The 20310-nt window shown below is 41.4% G+C and overlaps 1 long non-coding RNA gene across 1 annotated transcript in view; it reads left to right on the top strand.

Moving 5' to 3' along the window:
- The window catches only part of LOC147020409 (uncharacterized), a 72456-nt gene extending 53915 nt beyond the window's left edge, over nucleotides 1–18541 (top strand). The window contains exons 2-3 of the long non-coding RNA XR_015062085.1: nucleotides 16674–16749; nucleotides 17253–18541. This is a non-coding gene — a long non-coding RNA (uncharacterized LOC147020409). The remainder of the gene's footprint in view (nucleotides 1–16673; nucleotides 16750–17252) is intronic.
- The last annotated feature ends 1769 nt before the right edge of the window (nucleotides 18542–20310 follow it).

Here is a 20310-nt window from a genome sequence, read left to right as displayed (position 1 = left end):
GGTGTTGCAATCCCTGTTGCTGACCCTCGAATCAACTGTGGTCCACCATCGCTTGTGGAAACACGGGCTGCGGTGAACCAGTTGAAACGGGGCAAAGCTCCAGGGATCTGTGGCATCCATGCTGAACTTCTCAAGGCTGGTGGAAATGCTGCACTCGTGTCGTTGCATGCAGTTTTGTGCTCTGCCTGGAACACAGGCATCATCCCAACTGACTGGAAGAGGGGCCTTGTTGTCCCTCTCTGGAAAGGGAAGGGTGATCACCAAGACTGCAACAACTACCGAGGGGTGACGCTGCTCTCAGTGCCGGGCAAGGTCTTTGCTCGGATAATTCTTGATAGGGTTCGCCACCATCTGCTTGAGCACCAGCGTCCAGAGCAGTCAGGCTTTACACCAAAGAGGTCAACGATTGACCGTGTCCTTGCACTTCGTGTCCTCACCGAAGGCAGACGAGAGTTTCGGCAGGGGCTGCTTGCAGCCTATGTTGAGCTCTGTAAAGTGTTCGATTCAGTGAATCGGGATGTCCTCTGGAGGATTCTTGGTCTTCGTGGGGTGCCACCGAAACTGATCGATCTGATGTCTGAACTCTACTCTGGTACTGAGAGTGCTGTGAAGTGTGGTGGTACCATCTCTGACTTATTTCCAGTTGTTGCTGGAGTTCGTCAGGGATGTGTACTTGCCCCCACACTTTTCAGCACTTGTATGGACTGGATTTTTGGGAGGATGTCGGAGAGATGAAGTTGCGGTGCATCGTTTGGCAATGTCAAGATCTCGGACCTTGATTTTGCAGATGATGCAGTCATCTTTGCGGAGACCCTAGATATCCTTTTGGGGGCCCTCGACATGCTGAATGAGGAGTCGGAGCCGTTGGGATTACGGGTTTCTTGGGTCAAAACTAAGATCCAGGCTTTCGGTGACATCTTGGATGCTGCTGTCCTGTCTGTGACTGTTTGTGGTGAGGATGTTGAGGTCGTGGATAGATTCACTTACCTTGGCAGTGATATTCATGTCTCCGCAGGTTGTGAGCCGGAGGTCAATAGACGTCTGGGTCGGGCCTGGGGAGTCATGGATTCACTGGATCATGGGGTGTGGCGCTGCCGGTACCTGTGCGGGAGGACGAAAGTCTGAGTCTTCAGGTCCTTGGTACTTCCAGTCTTGCTCTATGGGTGCGAGACTTGGACTTTGACCAAGGATCTGAGACGGAGACTTAATTCCTTTGGTACCAGGTCTCTTCGGAGAATCCTTGGCTATCGCTGGTCGGATTTTGTATCCAACGAGTGGTTGCTGAGAGAGACTCGGATGAGATTTGTTACCTGCATAGTCCGTGAGCGTCAGCTGCGGCTGTATGGACATGTGGCTCGTTTTCCTGACGCTGATCCTGCTCACCAGATTCTCTCAGCGAGGGAGTCTCATGAGTGGAGGAGGCCAGTGGGCCGACCACGTGCCTCATGGTTGCAGCAGGTTGACCATCATCTCAAGGAGATGGGGATGGGCCTGGCATCTGCCTGGGGGATGGCCAGACGGAGGCCCCTGGAGTACCGGCGGAAAGTGGACGCAGCGACGCGCTGTTCTGGCACATGCTCCCATACCTGACCTGACCTGATATATATATATATATATATATATATATATATGTATATATATATATATATATATATATATATATATATATATATATATATATATGTATATATATGTATGTATTTAAAAGCAAAGCCTGGTGCTGGCACAGTGGTTAGGGCAGCGGCTTGGGATCCAAAAGGTCCTGAGTTCAAGCCCCGTTGGGCCACTGAATTAATACACCAGGGGGTTGACTCAGCCTGTCATCCTTCCGAGGTCATCGAAATGAGTACCAGTGTACTGGGCCCGTGTATACCCCGGTGAAAATAAAATAGGTGTACCATATCCCTGTGTCTTAAGAGGCGACCAGGGTTGCGTCAGGAAGGGCATCTGGCGTAAAACATGTGCCAAATCACTATGCAGATCACATGGATGATCCGCTGTGGCGACCCCCAACGGGAGCAGCTGAAAGAAGAAGAAGAAGAAGAAGAAGAAGAAGAAGAAGATGATATTTAAAAGCAATAGTGTGCAATGGTCAAATGAATTTTCATCACTTTAGCGGCACCAATTTGGGACAGCATTGTTTATCTATGAAAACACTTTCATTAAACATTGAGGTTTTTAAAATAAAAAAGACAAAGCTGAACACATACATGTAACCTCAGTCAAAAATTGCTTCGCCCACACTGGCCCTTAGACTAAAAAGTGTGGCTATTCAAGGTGCCACAGCATTGCTGTTTTGATGCAACATTTTGAAACCCATTTGGGAAATGATTTGTATCAAAAATAGATTTTAATAATAATCTTGTGACAGAACCAAACATTATTTACTTCAAAGATAAAATCAGAGTCAGAAACGGGCACTCTAATTATATCGACATAATAATACTCATTCACCTTAGTCTGTATGCCAAAGAGTAGTCATTAAGGATACTCATGCATCCTGGGACTGAGACCAAAGAACATGGTCATTTAAGTCATTCCTGCTTATGGGCCTCAATGCCAAAATGAGTGGTTACATCAAAACAAACCTGTAATTTATCTTAAATTACATTGGCATCACCACAACCAGCCGATATCCATGCATCCTGTGATTGAGACCAAAGAGCATGGTCATTTCAGGTATTCCTGCTTATGGGCCTCAATGCCAAAATGAGTGGTCACATCAAAACAAACCTGTAATTTATCTTAAATCACATTAGCATAATCACAACCAGCTAATAATATCAGGAAAATAAGGGCTTGGAATCTGAAACGTATTGCAAAGCTCTTCAATTTAATGAACATCCTGAACACAATGGTTCTAAAACCACAATAACTTTATTACTGGAGATGGAAAGAAGCAATGTTAAAAATAAAAGTATAAATAAAATGGAAATTGGGATTACATCTTTAGAAAGGAGAGTTGAATAGAACATTAATATGTAACGAATGGAAAAAAAAAAGCAGAAAGTATAAAAGGATAGCAAAGATAAACTCGATATCTGCAATCTCAAATTGATTGGCAAGGGTAAGCCACCCTCGGCTTACCTTTGATGATTGCCTGCGATTTACCCTTGGTTATTCAATGATTGTCATATTTTTTTGACTGCCATATGAACCTTGACCTTCAACATTTCGTGAGAGAGTGTAAATTAAGAAAACGTGTCTCTATTGACAATTTCTCCAAAATACTCAACATCATGACAATTTGAGGAAAATCATTCAAGCTATGATCAAAAAAATTGTTAATTATCTTGCAGGGGTATGATGAAAATGAATCAAAAATGCACCTTGCTCTAAGCTATCCAGCGAGGCCAATGTAATTCTCATTGGACAAACCTTAGTTGAGTTATGGTGAAAAAATGTTAAAATGTCCATAATTAGGTCATGACCTTAAATAAGGACAAGGTCAAAAATTAAGTTAACCCCACATGTCTTTATTCACATTATTGATGCAAAATTTCATTCCAAAAGTCTGACCCAGCTCTAAAATAAAGCTCGGAGATTTTGTAAATTGGGAGTGCAGGAAGAATGAAAAAAAAAACCCCAACACGGTTAGTACACCTCGGGGTCTAAGAAACTTGAGGTACCATTAAAAACTCGTGCCGCTAATTGTAGAAACAAACCCTACAACAGCTACAAGCCTCCCCCTACCCTATAGATGGTTGCTTAATAAATTTCACAATCCCTGCACATCATAATCATAATGAGTGGATTAACGACATGGGGGTGATAATGTTATGATTTTCATCATTGTCATTGTCATCATCCTTGTCATCGTGTCGATTATAATGAAGCAGTTTCTTGGCAGGGGGTTATGATGGGTGGTTTGAATATGCTAGGTGGTTTGTTTGCACTGGGTGGTTTGGTTGTGGAGGATGGCTTTGTTATATTGCATGGTTTGGTTTTGCTGGGTGGTTTGGTTATGCTGGAGAGGAGGAGGAGATCAGGACCATATTCTGTGCAGAGCGTTGGTGCTGCTTAAGCAGTCTCCTTGGCTATTGGGCACAATCCTGGACGGATCGCCAATTTGACAAAGCATACCAGCATGCTGGCACTCATTTTGCCGACCTTGGAGGATGACAGGCCGAATTAACCCCACCTGATATTAATTCAACAGCTGAGTGGGATTTGAACTCAGGACCCAAGGATCCAAAGTCCACCACCCAAACCATTAAGCCAACACCAGGCATATTATTCCAGGTTTGGTTATGCTGGGTAGTTTGGTTATGCTGGGTCGTGTGGTTATGCTGGGTAGTATGGTTATGCTGTGTGTTTTGGTTATGCTGGGTGGTTTGGTTAGTCCAGATAGTGTGGTTTTGCTGGGAAGTGTGGTTATGCTTGACACTATGGTTTGCTAGATAGTATGGTTATGCTGCATGTTTTGGTTCTGCTGGAAGGTTTGGTTATGCCAGGTAGTATGGTTATTCTGGGTAGTGTGGTTATGCTGGCAGGTATGGTTGTGCTGCATGTTTTGGTTATGCTGGGTTGTTTGGATATTCCAGATCGTGTGGTTATGCTGGGAAGTGTGGTTATGCTTGGCAGTATGGTTATGCTGGGTGGTTTGGTTTTTCTGGGTAGTATGGTTATGCTGGGTAGTGTGGATATGCTGGATAGTATGGTTATGCTACATGTTTTGGTTATGCTGGGTGGTTTGGTTATGCCAGGCCATGTGGTTACTCCAGGTAGTGTGGTTATTCTAGGTCATGTGGTTATTCTGGGTAGTATGGTTATGCTGGGTGGTTTGGTAATTCCAGATCATGTGGTTATGCTGGGTAGTGTGGTTAGGCTGGGTAGTACGGTTATGCTGGGTGGTTTGGTTATTCCGCATAGATTCGTTATGCTGGGTAGTGTGGTTATGCTGGATAGTATGGTTATGCTATATAGTATGGTTATGCAACATGTTTTGGTTATGGTGGGTAGTGTGGTTATGCAAGGTAGTGTGGTTATTCTGGGTAGTGTGGTTATGGTGGATAGTATGGTTATGCTAGATAGTATGGTCAAGCTGCGTGTTTTGGTTAAGACAGGTTGTGTGGTTCTGCTTGGTCGTGTGGTTATGCTGGGTAGTATGGTTATGCTGTGTTTTTGGGTTATGTTGGGTGGTTTGGTTATTCCAGCTAGTGAAGTTATGTTGCGGAGTATGGTTATGCTGGGCAGTATGGTTATGCTGGGATGTTTGGTTATGCCAGGTCGTTTAGTTATGCCAGGTATTGTGGTTATTCTAGGTTGTGTAGTTATGCTGGGTAATATGGTTATGCTAGATAGTATGGTTATGCTGCGTGTTTTGGTTATGCTAGGTGGTGTAGTTATGCCGTGTAGTGTGGTTATTCTTTGTCGTGTGGTTTTCCTCGGTAGTATGGTTATGCTGTGTGTTTTGGTTATGCTGGGTGATTTCGTTATGCTGGGTAGTGTGGTTTTACTGGGAAGTGTGGTTATGCTGGATAGTATCATGATGCTGGATGGTATGGTTATGCAACCTTTTTTTACCTGGGTGATTTGGATATGCTTGGTAGTGTGGTTATGCCAGGTAGTGTCGTTATTCTGGGTAGTGTGGTTATGCTGGCTAATATGGTTATGCAACATGTTTTGGTTATGCTGGGTGATTTGGATATGCTTGGTAGTGTGGTTATGCCAGGTAGTGTGGTTATTCTGGGTAGTGTGGTTATGCTGGCTGGTATGGTTGTGCTTTGTGTTTTGGTTATACTGGGTGGTTTGGTTATGCCGTGTCATGTGGTTATTCTGGGTAGTGTTATTATGCTGGGTGGTATGGTTATGCTGTGTGTTTTGGTTATGCTGCGTGGTTTGGTTATTTCAGAAAGTGTGGTTATTCTGGGTAGTGTGGTTATGCTGGCTAGTTCGGTTATGCTGGGTGGTTTGGTTATGCTGGGTGGTTTGGTTTTGCTGTGTAGTGTGATTATACGAGATAGTATGGTTATGCAACATGTTTTGGTTGTGCCTTGTGGTTTGGTTATGCTGAGTAGTGTGGTTATTCAGGGTAGTATGGTTATGCTAGATAGTATGGTTATACTGCGTGTTTTGGTTATACTGGGTGGTTTGGTTGTTCTAGGTAGTGTGGTTTTGCTGGGTTATGTGGTTATGCTGGATAGTATGGTTATGCTGCATGTTTTGGTCATGCTGTGTGGTGTGGTTATGCCAGGTAATGTGGTTATTCTGAGTAGTGCGGTTATGCTGGGTAGTATAGATATGCTGCATGTTTTGGTTATGCTGGGTGGTTTGCTTATCCCAGGTCGTGTGGTTATGCTGCGTAGTGTGGTTATGCTGGGTAGTACGGTTATGCTGGGTGGTTTGGTTATGCTCGGCACTGTGGTTCTTCTGCATGTTTTGGTTATGCTGCGTGGTTTGGTTGTTCTCGGTAGTGTGGTTTTGCTGGGTCATGTGGTTATGCTGGATAGTATGGTTATGCTGCATATTTTGGTCATGCTGTGTGGTGTGGTTATGCCAGGTAGTGTGGTTATTCTGGTTCGTGTGGTTATGCTGGATAGTATGGTTATGCTGCATATTTTGGTCATGCTGTGTGGTGTGGTTATGCTGGGTAGTATGGATATGCTGCATGTTTTGGTTATGCTGGGTGGTTTGGTTATGCCAGGTAGTGTGGTTATGCTGGGTGGTACGGTTATGCTGGGTGGTTTGGTTATGCCGGGTGGTGTGGCTATTCTGCTTGTTTTGGTTATGCTGGGTGGTTTGGTTATGCCAAGTAGTGTGGTTATGCTTGGTCGTGTGGCTATTCTGGGTAGTACGGCTATGCTGGGTGGTTTGGTTATGCCAGGTAGTGTGGTTATTCTACATGTTTTGGTTATGCTGCCTGGTTTGTCTTTGGCTCTCCAGCAGTTAGGGCAAGAATTTGTAATATGTGTTCCAGGGTGCCGGAGATAATGTCCACCAACTCGTGCTTGTAGATGGATCCTCTCGCAGTCTCGCTTAACATCCTTCAATGTATGGCGCATACATCGATCCCTAGTCCCACAGGTGAAACACCAAGATGACTGTTTATAGCTCGGTCGGGATTCAAACTCAAGCTGGACAGCTCTAAGGCAAGTGCGCATACTTTTTAGCTTTGTACATGATTCTTATACATGATGTCAATGCGGTATGATTAGGTAACATGCAGAATTAATTTCTTATTCACAGACAGGGTACAGCCTCCTGAACTCTAAAATTGCAATGAGTGGGAAGAGAAAAACGAAGTAAAAAGCAAACAATCAAGAGTCGTGGCTCCATACTATTCACTTATTTCGAATTCAAAACATCCGACAGAGATCTCTTCAAAATAAAAACAATAGAAGCATGATGAATGTTTGAAGATGAGGGAATTTTTCTGACTGTCAAAAACCTAAAGGCCCTGTCACACCTTGACGTTTTAGCCAGCGTTTGGCAACGTATCAAAATGTATCTAAAACGCTGGCGTACGCTGAACTATTGATGGTTTTTTTCAGTTTTGGGCGTATAATAAAGAGTTGGACATATGCATAACGTATTAGTAACGTACACAGAACGTTTCGATAACTTATAGATAACTCACAACCTATGCCCAACGATAGTCTAACTTATGCATAGCGCGCTGAAGCGTATCGCCGACGATCACGTGGCGTAGCCTATTAATAGGCTGCCGCTCAACGATTTAAATCATAACCGCACTAGAAATCGAAGTGTCAACATCACCGTCATGCAGAAGAAAAATAAAAATAAAAAAAACCATTGAGTCTGGAACACTGACAGGTTCCTCCTGTGAAGCCCATTTTTATATACCAATTCCCCTAAACGCTGCTAATACGCCATTATATGGTAGCTGTAAGTTAGAAACATGTTCAGTAAGTTCTGTGGTCGTCCAGAAGATGTCAAATTCGTCTACATACATCAATATGCATTGGAGATACGTTACACATAGGTTTAAAGCACGTTACTCATAGGTTAGAAATAAGTTTCGGGTACGCTAAACATTACCTCGACGTATTTCGACTTATGAGTAACTTACAAGTAAGGTGTCTCGACGTGTGTTAATGATCGCATAACGTGCCTACAACTTATGGCCAGCATATGCAGAACATGTGAGTCATATGCTGGCATATGTTGAAAAATTCTGAGCATGCTTAAAATTTGTCGATGAGCTTGGCGTACTACTACGTATGCCAGCGTTCTTTAGCCTGCTTCAGAGTGCTCTTAACGTTTTCCAAACTTACCCATAACATATTCGACGTGTGCCAGCATATTCGCCAAATTTTTCATACGTCGGCATATGCTGGCTAAATCTTCAAGGTGTGACAGGGCCTTTACATATTTATCTATACTGTATTATAAAAGGATCCACGTCTGTCTGTTTGTTTGTCATGGAAAAACTTGAGAATAGATTGATGGATTTCAATGAAACCAACGACAGTGGATTCAGGGAACTCCCAGGAAGGTTTGTGATACAAAATAAATAAAGAAATAGATTAATAAGAAAGGTTTGTGTATGGGTACATTGGCACACATGGCAAAACTGCAAATGCCAATTATTGCGATACTGATTATCCCTGCATGGGAGGGAAAGATTGGGAGGAATCCTTTTTGTTCTTGCCCATAGATTAATTAGCTATCACAGCTCACCCGACGAAACGAAAAGCCCATATTGGAAGGACTGCTCAAGATGTTAGGAATTGCAGTGCACACAGAGATGAGGAGATCTCTGAGTTTGTTTCCTAGCATGGCCTTTGACTAATGTGTGCCCCAGACAGTTGGATCAAACGAAAGAAGAGGGGAGGGAGGACGAAAATTTTTAACCTGCGTTTGCGAAGCGAAAAGCAGGGTTATGCGATCGGTAGCGTACGCATGTATGTCGGACATTCATCGGACATACATCGTACGTGTCTGAATTTTGTTGAACGTACATCGAAAACTGTTAAGTGGAGGAAATTGAAACTTTACTATATGTTACATGACCATGTGATATAGCGGTCAATCTTTTGAGGTCAATATAGGCCAAAGGTCAACATTGGCCAATTTTCTAAAATCCTCAATTTTCATCCGATTGACGAGAAATTTGAAGAGGATTTGCATATCAAGTCACTGGATTCAACCACCGACTAATTTTTGAGGTCAACATAGGCCAAAAGTTCAACACAGGCCAAAATTCATAAAATTGTCAATTTTCATCTGAATGACTTGAAATTTGAACATGATTTTCATATCAGGTCATTAAATTCAACCACCTACTATTTTTTGTAGTCAACACAGACCGAATTTCTAACATTATCAATTTTCATCTGATTAAATTGAAATATGAAGATGATTTGCACTTTTGGGTGATTGAATTCAACTACCAATTGTTTTTGAGGTCAACAAAAGCCAATAGGTCAATGTTGGCCGAATTTCTAAAATTGTCAATTTTCATCTGATTGACTTGAATTTTGAAGAGAATTTGCATATCACATTCGCTGAATTCAACCACCAATTATGTTTGAAGTCAACATAAACGAAAAGGTCAACACAGGCCAAAAAATTCTTTAATTGTCAATTTTCATCTGAATGACTTGAAATTTGAACAGGATTTTCATATTCGTTCACTAAATTCAACCACCAACTATTTTTGAGGTCAATATAGGTCAAAACGTCAAAACACTCACACACACACACACACACACACACACACACACACACACACACACACACACACACACACACACACACACACACACACACACACACACACACACACACACACACCAGATTTCTAAAATTATCAATTTTCAACTGGTTGACTTGAAATATGAAGTGGATTTGCACATTTGGTCATTGAATTCAACTTCCAATTATTTTTGAAGTAAACATTGGCGAAAAGGTGACCATTGGCCGAAATTTCTAAAATTGTCAATTTTCATCTGATTGACTTGAAATTTCAACAATATTTTTTATATCTGGTCACTCAATTCAACCACCAACTATTTTTGAGGTCAAACAGTCAACATAGGCTAAATTTCTGAAATCCTCAATTTTCATCTCACCGACAACCAAACCTTCTAATGACAATCTTGCCCATCCTGAACAATTACTTTCCACCATTCCCTATCAAGCAATGCCAACTGTTGGCCTTGGAGACTTCAATGATGATCTACTATCAACAGCCAGCTCGTCTAGATTGCTCGAGTTTATGTACTCCAAAGGATTCTCACAACTCGTGAAAGTGTCCACCACAGACATGGGTTCTCTGCTCCATCAACTCTACTATAATAGCACTACAACTGGCATTTTTGTGGATATAGTAGATACAGTACGTACTACTCAGATGATGTTGCAACCTATGTTTCCCTCCCTGTATAGTCTGCATCACAGTCAAGATAATCCACTGAAGGAGAAATTTCTTGTCACGGCTGAAATAAAGTTTGATAAATATGACCATTATGTGTCATGTGGTCTGGCAGCCCTATTGGATCAAAGGAAAATCTTTGAAAATCTTCATAGGAGAAACCGCTTAACCGATCAATGCAAAATTTAACTGATTGATCAACTGCCCATGGGAAATATGGTTTGATAAAGATTATGTCATCGGTCATGTGGTCTGGCAGCCATATTGAATCAAAGAAAAAAATACCTTAAAAAGAGAAAGGGTTTACTCACACCAAGTCCTTCTCAAGACTGTGCAGGGTATTTATTAGGAAGATCAACATAAAAAAACACACTAAGGAAGATCAAAATTATAAAAAACATTTACTTTTTTTTTTTCGATGTTCCTCTTGGTGTGTAATTGTATATTATTCGGAATTCAGCATCTAAAAAAAAAAAAAAATTCTCCCTCCTTGCACAATGACTTTCTTGCTAGGCTGGTATACACCGCATAATTTTATTTTTGCCCAATTTTTTCATTTTATGTTTTTTACAACAAAGAAAAACAACCGTTTTTTTTTTTTTTAGCAATTACGCAAAGATTGGTATTTCCGTCAGTGAAGCGACGGGTCTTATATGCGAGATTTTTTTAAACAAAGATAGAAAAGTATCATAATGATGGGCTGATAAGATGGCCTAGGCCCGAGAGGTACACACACTCACCTCTGTGCTCTCTCGCCTGTGTTCAATTCCTGACCCAGCTATAAACTGTCTTCCCCGGTGTTTCACAGACAGGGTGATTCATCAATAAGTGTGCTGTCCCTCGGAAGGACGTTAAACAGGAATCCCGTCTGCCAGCATTCGTTGGAGGATGTAAAAGCTCCCATGGTGCCCTTCGCAAGGAGTAGGCGAGCAATCACTGGCACTATGGCCAAATTCCAAATTCCTGCCCTAACGAGTTGAACGTCAGGCCTGGCAAGTTGAACAACTTTGCAAAGTTGGGAGTGCCCTCGAGGTCTAAAAAGGCTGTGATGAACATCCCATTAACACTCTCCCCCATTCACTGGTTGGTTTGCTTGTGGAGAGTACTTGTTACTGTCCTAACAGCTCGGTTTGTGAAGACTCGGTCAAAGCTTCCCCCAGTCGACCCCCCAGGAAAGGTGGGATAATGGTAACTGTTAAAAAATAAGAAAAAGAGAAGTATAACGATGTAATTTCATGTTTGGGCATAGGGTTGTTAGAAGTCATGATGTCTTGTCAGTCTGATTGTCAGAAGTCATGATGTGATGTTCAGTCTGCATCACTTGCCTGCATTTAGGAAACACACTTGAAGGGGGCTATACACACCAGAATGGCTTTGAGATGTCCAGTTGTTTGTGCCCCGTGTCTGCAGATTGCTTTGCCATATCTGTCTACGTTTTGAGAAGATGGCACAGATATCTCTGCAGGTACAAAACCGTGTCCATGTGAAATCTCCCTTTGGATCAAAGCTATTGCCTACACGTTTTTCTTTCTTTGCCAAAAAAAGGGGGACACCCACTGAGGCATGTAATTGCTGTTTTCTGGCTTCTACAAGAGATCGATGCTCATGAAACACACCTGTCCTTCACTCTTCCTCCAATCCCACACCACCGTTATTTCCGTGTCCAAAGCAGAGGTTAAACATGAGCTTGTAGATTCACCAGGCAGGATTTGAGTCACGCACCACACAAGCTTGGACCCTTGGGTAAAGCTGGAAAGTTGAAACTTGACCTTGATTCAAGACATTTTAAAAAAGATTCCTTCAACAAAATACATCTCTGGAGATTGGAACCCATACACTTTAATGATATATAATCTGACCTCTGTAATGACGATGTGATGCACAGTACAAATTATGATTTTTTAATCATAACTTTGAAAACATCAATCAGAGCTTTTATCAGAAAATATCTAGTAAGCATTAAGTTAGAAGTCATCTTCAAAAAACCATGGGTTGGGGAGATGGTGAGGAATGGGTAAATAATAAACAGGGATGAACGAGAGAGGTGAGAAACTGGACAATAAGTGGACTTAAAATGAGGAGAGAAAAAGGGTCGGAGATTGGAAGGAGACGAGGAAGGAGATAAAGAGGAAAGAGGTTCGAAGGAGATGGCACTGAAGGTAAAGGTGGGAAATGGAAATGTATGAGTTGGGGGACTGGAGTGATGGGGACAGTAAACTTTCTCCCTTTTTTAGAACAATATATATATATATATATATATATATATATATATATATATATATATATATATATATATATATATATATATATTTTATTTGTACCTTTCAGCCAATTAAGGCGCAATGAAAGTGCCATTGTGACATAGAGCAAGGCATCACCAACCATTGTAAACACCTCTAAGTTATAATAGTACAGGCTGCCAAGGTCGTACAATGGATGTATGCTTCCCAACCCGGCGATATAAACAGTGGAGCAGTTGTGTGCTCCTTGCATTACATTGCTGATTACAATGTGTCGTGATTGTGTTCCGGTAAAATGCACTGCTCATTTCAAACTGCGCTTGTGCACTCATTCAAAGAGACTTGTTTGAGTGCATGATGTTGTTTTAATGTTGCATTCCCAGTAAAAGGGTCTCTATCTCTTTTGGAACATGCCAATGACAGAATATAACACACTGGCATGTTGGCTCCGAATGGGGCTAATGTTTCATTGGCACATTGTTGGAAATGAGATTCTGCAACCTTCTTCTGCATTGTTTCCATAGATCAGCCTTGGTTATGCAGGTGGAGCTGGTTTTCAATAAATATGGAAAATAAAATAAAAATGTTTTCAAGTTGGTGGAGGCAATTGGCTTGTGTGGCCAAGGCCATATTAAACGTTACGCCTTTGCATTCCAATATAAGAACTAGAAGGGTACTTGGTCAAGCACATACCTCTGCCCCATAATGCTTGATCCACAAGAACATATCGGCCTCAATAGATTTTTTAAATATCATGCTATATATCATTTTTGGCCCTGTCTCTCAATGGTGAAGAATCACTTTTAAAATTAAATAATTTTCGTATCCAGATCCGTATTTGGATCTTCAGCAAAATCGAATCAATTTGTCCTTGTCACACACACACAAGATATCCACCGAGTTTCATCCGAATTCGTCCACAACTTTTTGAGATATCGTGCTGTATATCCTTTTTGGCCCAATATCTCAATGGTGAAGAATCACTTTTAAAAATCTAGTACTCGGATCTGGATCCGAATCTTCACCAAAATCGAATCATTTCGTCCTTGTCACACATCGAATCAGTCCACAAAATTTCATCCGAATCCGTCCAAAACTTTTTGAGATACCCTGCAGACAAACAAACAGACAGACAGAGATGGGTGAAAACATAACCTCCTTCACCTTTGGTGGTGGAGGTAATAATTCAGCGGAATTGTGGAACTGCACTCAGGAGCATAACATAACGTGTGCGTTAACATCGACAAAATGTGTCCTTGGTTGTCTTCTTAGTCACCTTCCTGTAGAGTGTTGGATATGATGAGAGAACTTTAATTTATGCTAACATGTCTCCATCGGTATATCGAGTAGAGATAGTTAAGTCTACAGCAGCAGTTGCGGTTTGCAGCTGATACATCAAATTTATGTCGTTTCGTCATGTTATAAAAACGATAAATCATTAGCATTCCTATGCAGCATGTGGCTGCTCGTTGCATCATTGCTGGGAGGGTGGCTGCACCGCTGACAAAGTGCCCCTTGAAGGTTCGAGCAGCAATTAGTAATTCGTATCGCCTACCCTTCACGAAGGACACCGTGGGATTTTAACGTCCACCAACTTACACGAGCAGATGGGATGCTCATTTTAATGTCTGTCCGAGAGACGGCAAACACATTGATGTCGCCTTGCCTGGGGAACGCCACGATAACAGTTTATAGCTGGGTTGGGATTCCAACTCAGGTTAGATAGCTCAGATGTCATTGTGCGTGCCTTTAGTGCTCTAGGCCATCCTACCAACGCAAAGACAATACAAACTGGAATGGCACTGGTCGAGCATGTACCTCTGCAAGGCTAAACAGTTTAGGTTTTATATCCCACTGATAGGTTGTATCTTCGTCTGCACCTGAACCAAAATCTAATCAGCTTCTTGTTGTCACCTAATCAACTCCTCCACCAACTTTTGTCCTAACTCGTCCACAACGTTTGGAAATATTGTGATGTTTATCGTTTTTGGCCCCAGGTCTCAATCGTGAAGAATCACTTTTAAAAAATTTAAAATTTTTTCTCGTATAGGGATCTGGATCTTCACCAAAATCGAATCAATTTGTCTTTGACACACTCCTAAGTTTCATCCAAATCCCTCCATAACTTTTCAGATATGTTATATATCGTTTTTAGCTCTATCACTCAATAGTGAAGAATCACATAAAAAAATTCTCAGATCGGGATCCAGGCTGTTAGAATAAATTGGAAAATATAATAAATTCTTCCTTGTCACACACCCAACCTGTCCACCAAATTTCATCCGAATCTGTCCACAACATTTTGAGACATCCTGCTCACATGCATACAAACAGACAGACGGGGTGAAGACATTACCTCTGTCGACCATCGGTGGTGGAGATAAAAAAAACAATGAGACAGCCATTCTGCTTTTATATCATCTAAATATCAGAAACCCGATTCTTGGAGGTCCTGACAGAATGGTGGAGCACACTAATCTTTGCGCAGTCCAATATGGTTCGACTGTCGATGCGAGTTGCGACGATAAACTGTTGCTGGATTTTATAGATTCCATTGTGTCTCTTGGACGAGGAGTAACAAATTTGTCACCATGTTTACATTTCAAATTCTTGCTGTGGCTACCACATGCAAACGTAAGAGCAAACCACACAGTGTCTTCCTTACCATGCGGCGACTGCACCAGTATTGCACCCACCTTCGGGCAGCGCTCCGCTTGAGAGACTCCTGAAGCAGCTCTCTCACCGAACGACGTAGTTAATGCAGCCACTAAGCTTGAGTGACTGTAATGACTGGAGTTCAAACCTTGCCGAGCATTAAGATAATGATAGATATAGTTTGCTACCTCATTAACTTTTCATTCCTCGTGTGAACTGTTCATTGAGCAACCAATTCATTATTACATGGTGCACTATATTGTGGCATTAAAAACACCGTCCTAATTTGATGTACATCTTGAAGTTTTAGTAACAACTTCGATTCATAAAAGCGTGTCACATGCAATAAATATTATGCCTTTTTAAAAGCATTTAACTATCAGTAGCTCCTACAGAGGAGACAAGATCTCGAAATAGGACCGTTTGCCTTGATAGGCCGCATGTAATGCAAATGGGGCCAGGAGATTTGGTGACACTTAATGTCTTACATTCTTTCACCTTGTCTTAAATCATTCCTATCAGCTTCTACAATGTTAAAAAAGAATTATCAGGTAGTTCACATGTTGTGCGTGAATGGTCTTCTTCGTATATGAAGGGCATCCAACACATCACGTCCATTCTCTGACCTCCAAGACACCATCACGTGCTCATCGTAATCTACAAAAACGGAACTTCCTCGAGTTCTCATGATCCAAGCTTTGAGCTCATGAACTCAGTGATACTCCTTAGTAGTCTTTTCTCAAGACTTTTGGAGATCATGTGACATTCCACTGATAATCACCGACCCTCCCCTAATGACAAGGGAGAGCTGCTTCCACAAAAGTGACTGAAAATAGGGGACAACCCCTGGCGCTCACCTGGTAGAATAATTGTACTAAGGAAGAAGTCAACGTGGGACAGAATCAGCAAAATGGACCAATGTTATAGAAAATACCTATTTTTTGGGATCAACTCCCCCCACACCCACACACACACCCACACACACCCTCCCCCATAGGTCCCCTTAAACCCCCAAAAAAATTTTATGTCGTGAAAAAACTTTAGTACATCACGGTTGATGAAAGTTGTGGTGAAGTTTCATCAAATTTGTGTGTGTAGTTTCTGACGGGAAAGCAAATACATATTTTGGGGGGAAACTCCCCCCCCCACCCCCTAAACTCCCTCCAAAGACCCAATCACACCCTGATATTTTTGATGTCGTGAGCAAACTTTGGGACACCACCGGTGATGAAGGTTGTGGTGAAGTTTCATCGGAAATGTGTGTGTGTGTCGTTTCAAAGAAGTTGCAAGTTTTTGTGGATGGACAGACTGACTCACTGACTCACTGATGGATGATGTGCCATCCCATAAACTCTCATGATCTACGTTCCAGGTTTGCTAAAAATGAACCAAAAGTTGAAATTGTTTCCTAATGGTGTATTTTTTTTTCTCAAATACAGATGTGAAGAAGAGAAGAGGAAGAGAGAATGGCAAAGAAAGTGGATGGGTTGATGGAGCAAGGTGGGAGGAAAAAAGGTAGACCTCGGCTGAGATGGAAAGATTGCATGAGGATGAATGTAAGCAAGATGGGGGTGCAGGGAGAGTGTCGAGAGTTGGTTGGGGGATAGAGGGCAGTGAATGAGGATCGTACAAAAGGTGTGGCAACAACAGCTTGGTACCATTAGTGTGTCACCCCTTATAAAGAGAAAATGAGGAGGCAGAATGAGAATGTGAAGCAAAAATTTAATCATGACCATGTCCAGAAATTCTAAATATATTGTAATTGAGGTTAGTTTCCTTCTGCCCTTCCATAATTCAGCATTTTGCCTCTGATTCTCTATCCAATGGTCTCATTTGCGTTCTATAAACCAAATGTGCACAGCAATTATGGATGGGATGAGGGTAGCCATGACATACACCCATTGCAGTATCTCTGGCCAGACTAGTAGCAATTGAAATTGCATTTTTACCTCCGCCACCAAAGGTGAAGGAAGTTATGTTTTCACTCTTTGTCTGTTTGTTTCTTTGTCTGTGTGCAGGATATCTCAAAAAGTTGTGGACGGATTCGGACGAAACTTAGTGAAAACGTTGGGTGTGCGACTTGGAAGAATTGCTTCAATTTTGGTGAAGATCCGAATCCGGATCAGGATAAGAGGATTATTTATTTTTTAAAGTGATTATTCGCCATTGAGAGATAGGGCCAAAACCGATATATGGAATGATATTTCAAATTTATGTTGGGCCCGATATGTTCTCGTGGATCAGGCTCGACGTGGCAGAGGTATGTGCTCGACCGAGTGCCCTCCTAGTTAATGATGTTTTATTTAGTGCACCATTGCAGCCAAAAATGTTTAAACAGACATTTTAAACAAGTCATTATGCATTAATGGAGACATTCTTCGCATGGTACCATTTACTAATGCCTCCCAGCAAAGCCAATGAGATGTGATTACTTTTCCATGAACATTGTCGAATGGTTTATAAGTCGAGAAATAGTACATTATCAGATAGGGTTTCTCAGCAAGTGCCCCCAAGCACATCCACATACGACTTGTTGTGTAACATGGAGGAATAACCTTTACTTTTATGTGCATTTCTTGATATCAAAATACAAAGCGGTATCACTATATATTTTCAATCATTTTGGACTGACTATCCAACAACTTCAAAGCCATGCGAAAGGTACATAGTGAGTGCAATTTGTTGAACTGTTTGTACGTTTGTGTAGCAGTTATTAATTTCGATCGCAATGGGGGTTGTTAATGTTTTGTTGATGCGTGCATTTCTTGGTCTATGAATTAAATAAAAAACATTGATAGTGGATTCACTACTTTAGTAGATTATAAAATACAAGCAGATAAAAGCTAATTTGAATGAAAGAGATTATATCAACATGAGTTCCCTGACAAGAAATGCAAATGCAGAAGGAAGCAATTAGGACCATCAAGCTGATGCAATTGATGCCAACCTAAGTCTTTGGTATAACATGGCCATGGTTGGTTTTGAACTGCTGACCTTGTAAACTCACAGTGCATCCTTTAATATCTATGTAATAATTTGCTTCTTTGTCTGTTCATTCGTCTGGCTATGTGTAACACTCCTTTCCACCAATTGGTTGGACAGCTTGTCTGACTCCTTCCACAATTGTAACCTAAAAAATCATATGGACGCCATGTTGGTGATATGCAGAGCCAAATGGTTGGCGACACATTTATGTAACAAAATGGCAGCCAGTTAACCATCTTGGATCTCATCTGGAAACAACATGATGCACATATGTAAGCCATCATTCAATATCTGTGTGCCAAGTATTAACAAGATTGGTAAATGCATGTCCGATAAATAGTTGAGTATGTGTTCGATAACGGGGGGGGGGGGGGGGAGGGGGGTGGGGTTCTAACTTAAATGGCTCGGTCTAATAGTTGGCCATCTATGATCAGATCATAAAATAATGTGAGGTGCATGTGTAGGCCATCATGTACTGTGCTTGTGCCAACGTTGAACAAAATCAGACCATGCATGTCTGATAAATGATTGGAGACACATTTAAGTAACAAAATGGCTGCCATCGGCCATCTTGGATATTAAGTCGAAAAAAATATGACAAGCATATGTGAGCCATCATTCGTTATCTGTGTGCCAAGTTTGATCAACATCAGTGAATGCATGTCCGAGGAATGGTTAAGGACGTGTTCAACATCGGGGTTTGATTTTAAAACTAAAATGGCTTCCAGTCGGCCATCTTGGATCTGATGTCGAAAAAAAATTGCATGCATATATAAACCGCCATTCATTATCTGGTTGTCAAGTTTGAACAACATCGGTGAATGCATGTCCGAGAAATGGTTGAGGACGTTTTCGATACTGGTATTTTTTTTACAACTAAAATGGCCAAAAAATCTTTGATCACATTGCGAAACAAAATGATGTGCATATGTATACCATCGTGTGTTGTCTTTGTGCCAAGTAGGTATAAAATCGGTCCATACATGTTCGAGATATGGATGCAGATGCACGCACGCACAGACACAGAAATTAAGACCACAATTCATAAGCCCCAGTTATGGACTAAGTCCAACAGGGGCTAATAAAACTGTGAAACAATTGCATGCACATCACACACATGCATGCGAAATTCGCATACATCAGTACAATGACAGCCTAATGTGAAGATAATGGAATAAATGACTGGAGATTATGGCTTCAAATCCTCTGAAAGGCACCAATATTCAGGATTCACATTCGAAGTTGAGTAAATCTCAAAAAAATAAAAAAATAATAATGTCATTATTGGTTTCTTGTTGTCGTGTACTTTTGATCTCACCATTTTTACACTCGTCATTCTACTTGCCTGGCAGCTCACAATATTATATTCATCGTTCATCTTGACTGCGGTTCGCCATTTTGTACTCGTCGTTCTTCTTACCTGGCAGCTCACCATTTTACACCCTTTGTGATTGATTGGGACCGAGCAAGGTGAATTAATAACCACGGGTATTGCACTCACAAAAATGGCCATGAGTCAGATAAAGTTGGTTGCCAGAGGAGGTGTATTGACCATTTCACCGAAATAGGAAGTACCATAAGTCATGAGTACAATAAACTGATCAAAAAGCACAGAATTATATGAGTGAATCATATGTGAGTTATTGTCATGCTGAATTATTGTTAATAGCAAAGATCTATTAATAATTCAGTGGTTGACACCCTCGTCATTTTGCCTTCAGCTGGCAGCTCGCCATTTTACACTCTCGTTGTTTTTCTTACCTGGAAGCTCACTATTTTACACCGTTGTCATTTTTCTTGCTTCTTATTGAACTTGTGACTGTATTCACATGTGCTCATGCTTAACAGCTTATAGGACACCGCTCAGACCAGATGAAGTCATCAACCTTTAGTGGTGAGTAGTCGTCGATAACTCAATTTTCTATACCGAGCCGGTACATTAATGACTTACATTGAGGTGTAACTCTGCCTCTTCTCGTCTGGCCCTAAAAGCAGCTGTAATGAAAACTTGAATGATGCCAATGAAAAATCCGCCAAGTCCAATTATGCAGTAAGTCCCATTTATCGTTATCTCAACGAGCCACCCACCTA

The sequence above is a fragment of the Eptatretus burgeri genome, chromosome 9 (genome assembly GCF_056783735.1).
Source record: "Eptatretus burgeri isolate ZD-2024b chromosome 9, Ebu_testis_v1, whole genome shotgun sequence".
Taxonomy (NCBI): Eukaryota; Metazoa; Chordata; class Myxini; order Myxiniformes; family Myxinidae; genus Eptatretus; species Eptatretus burgeri.
Note: the sequence above shows the minus strand (reverse complement) of the source record. Positions and strands in the feature narration are given on the sequence as shown.